Source organism: Copadichromis virginalis, linkage group LG3 (genome assembly GCF_057382275.1).
Source record: "Copadichromis virginalis isolate Kocher_CV1m ecotype Utaka linkage group LG3, C_Virginalis_male_GT1.1, whole genome shotgun sequence".
NCBI classification, from domain to species: domain Eukaryota; kingdom Metazoa; phylum Chordata; class Actinopteri; order Cichliformes; family Cichlidae; genus Copadichromis; species Copadichromis virginalis.
This window is the reverse complement of record NC_140620.1, coordinates 8,157,337-8,160,387: the sequence shown is the minus strand read 5'-3', so window position 1 is coordinate 8,160,387 and position 3,051 is coordinate 8,157,337. Positions and strand designations below refer to the sequence as shown.

At 42.4% G+C, this 3,051-nt stretch overlaps 1 long non-coding RNA gene across 1 annotated transcript; it reads left to right on the top strand.

Moving 5' to 3' along the window:
* The first annotated feature begins 379 nt into the window (after nt 1-379).
* Nucleotides 380-2,107, top strand: LOC146712567 (uncharacterized). Its single transcript, XR_014919066.1, has 3 exons — nt 380-1,300; nt 1,478-1,873; nt 1,957-2,107. It is a non-coding gene; the product is annotated as an uncharacterized LOC146712567 (long non-coding RNA).
* Nucleotides 2,108-3,051: the final 944 nt, after the last annotated feature.

The following is a 3,051-nucleotide window of genomic DNA, read 5'->3' as shown; positions in this document are numbered from 1 at the left end:
TCTGTGTTTACGCTGCACAGCTGCTTCTTCTTCTCTCATTCTCTCACCCTCCCTCTCCTGTTTCTACTTCAATCATGAAACTGATCAATGATCAGCTGATCGGCTTTTCTCTGTTGTTTGTTTATCGCCCACTTCGTGCCAGAAAGAGGAAACCAGCGGATGTCACGTTAAACAACAGCAGCACGTTTGATCAGCTGTTGTTAGAATTTATTTAATATTAATTTCTAGTATCAGCTGATGTTTGCTGGAGCCACAGCTGTAAAGCTGCTGGTCATGATATGGTTTGTATATCTGGTGAGAGGGAAACATGAAGATGAAACCAGGAGATGTCCTTACTGAATCATCAGAGCTGTGATGGAGAAACAGGTTTACCTTTTAGGTGACATGAATGAGTTGAAGGGAAGTTATGAACTGTTTCTGAGAGACAAATAACACCAGGATGCTTTTCTATGTAGCTGACAGCTGGTAACTATGCAGGGGCGGGTCTAGCAAAGTGTTGCCAGGGGGCCAGGTAGGGCTCTATTCAAATTCCCCAGGACGGTTTTTTTGTCCCAGTCCAGCTCTGTATGCAGCTCATCTGCAGTCTGGTGTTACCAACATCTTCCTATTCAGAAGGCAGAATTTCCGAGTTCTGAGTACAATCGAAAGCACCACGACTGCAGTTTTTGTGTTGGATGTAACATGAAGCAGTGACGTAGACTAGTATCATGGCAGTGGTCAACGGCGGTCCAGGCGTGGGATTTCTCTCGTGAAAATATGCACATTATTTTTCCTTGGTAGGTGGCACAGTGCACTTGTGGCAAGTAAGCAAGCTAGAAGACTGGCAGTCTGGCTGGGTATCCAGTTACGGAAGCAACACATTAACAAGAGAAGTCTGAGTAAAACCAAAGTTACTTTCCCTAGTAACTAGTTACTTTGAAAGTAACGAGTAACTTGAAGTAACTGAGTTACTTTTGATGAAAGTAACTAGTAATGTAACTAAGTTACTAATTTAAAGTAACTTACCCAACACTGATCTTCAGGTTTTACACGCTTACATATACACACGCAGTTACTGTCTATTAAGAAAGGCAGAGGCGTCACGGTGTGATTATTTTACATGTAGTTGTTTTTTCCTGTGTAATAATATTCAACATTGCTATCAATACATTTTTCAAAAAAATGCCTCTCTGTGCAAAATGGGTTTAAAAACATAAACAGCTGTGGGATACTGTTTGTCTGTGATTTGAACAGCCCAGTGCTGCTCCTGACGACGGGAAAACCAATTATGCAGTGGAGACCTACCTCGGCACTTGTGCAGGTGAAACCAAGGGGAAGATTTGCTTCACCATATTTTCTAGTCTTTGCCTTACAATGAAGTTGGTTTGAAAACATATTCAGCTATGCTTCATCTCCTGCTTTGCATTTGTGTAGGCACCCGTGCTGGCAGTGTCCAAGCGTTTGTTTATTGGTTTTGTTTTTTCCCCCCTTTGGGAAGGTCTGGTCTAGCACAACCCCTCACTGGAATGAGACAATTCTACAACAACAGGAAAAGCAAGACGCAAGTCACCAGAGCTCTTTTTGTTACTTGTGCACGAGGGAGAGAACTCTGTGTGTCCTCCAGTGTCTCTGTCTGTCAGTCCAAACCTTCAGCAGGTCTTCAGAGGATTTTCATCAGTGTATCTGAGTTGTGTTGATGATGGACAGACAGCTGATGGATGGACAGTGAAGAGGACCAGAGGAGGACTCACTGAGGACTGTGGAGCAGCTGCAGGCTTTGGGAGGGTTCATGGTTCCTCCTGTGTTCTGGATCGCTCCGTCTCCTCTGGGGGAAGTTACTTCTGTGAGAACTCATCTGGACAGCAGAGCGATGAAGTGTCCATCAGTGTTTCAGGTACAGACAGTCAGCTGTTCCAGCTGTGTCTCCGTTATCATTAACTCTGTCTCTGCATCACTGTTTCTGTGTCTGTTCCTCAGATAAAGGGCTGGTCCAGGAGACCCCTGCAGTGAGGACAGGCGATGATGTGGTTCTGCCTTGCAGACGGGTGCATGGGGACATCATCACAGCTCATTTCTTCATTAATGGAAGTCATGCCGATGAACAACCTCGTCCTTAATTCTTCTTCATTCTGTCTTTTTTTTTTCAGACATGACAGATGTGACTGTGTATGTATTACACAGTTTCTCTGCTTTAGTGATAAACTATTAAAGTTTCTCACCACAAACATTCCTGTCTGAGTCTTTGTCCAAATGAACTCTGCCTGCTAAGAGTTTCCATCCATAATTCCATAATTGTCTTTGTAAGTTGTAAGCTGTTCCCTGTTAATGAGTTTCATTGAGGTTTATTTGTTATTTTGGGGAAAATTATATCTGAAATCACATTGAAAAAATTACACTTAGCACCTAGCATCAATCAATATTACAGTAGATAAGATATCTATTAACACTCACTGTATGAACCTTTCTATTTCACGCTACCCTTTCAACATCACGGCTCACACCTGCAAAAGCGCTTAATCATGGCTTGTTTTTGTTGTGTTTGGTGGTTGTAGATAATGGTTTCTATGAGCTTTTAGCTGAGATTCAGAGGTTTCTGTGGAACTTATATTTCTGACCTGTGTTATAACTGATTGAACGTGCCCCCTTTTGGCCCCGGTACCAGGGGCGTGGAGCTTAACAGGATTCAATAATTCATCCCTGAAGTTAAACTCTTACACGTCAAACACAAAGCTGATGTCACGATCGAGACAGTGAATCCGTTTAATTGTCAAGGAACTCAAAGCATTAGCACCATCTTGCATAACAATGTAAATGACCTAATTAAGCCTAATGACACAATGACATTAAATAAATGGCATCATAAGGTTATGTGAGGCAGCAAAATTTTACCCCAACCCACACAAACATATTAAAAATAGATAATAAAGGGAAACAGTGTAGCTGCACTTTGTGTTAAATCTCTTACAGAAACTCAAACGACATCTCAGCTGCTTTAAAGCATACATGACTTTAAACATCTGTCACAGCAGCAGGTTTGGTCAGTGACGCTGGAGGTGTGAACAGGGAAGTGAC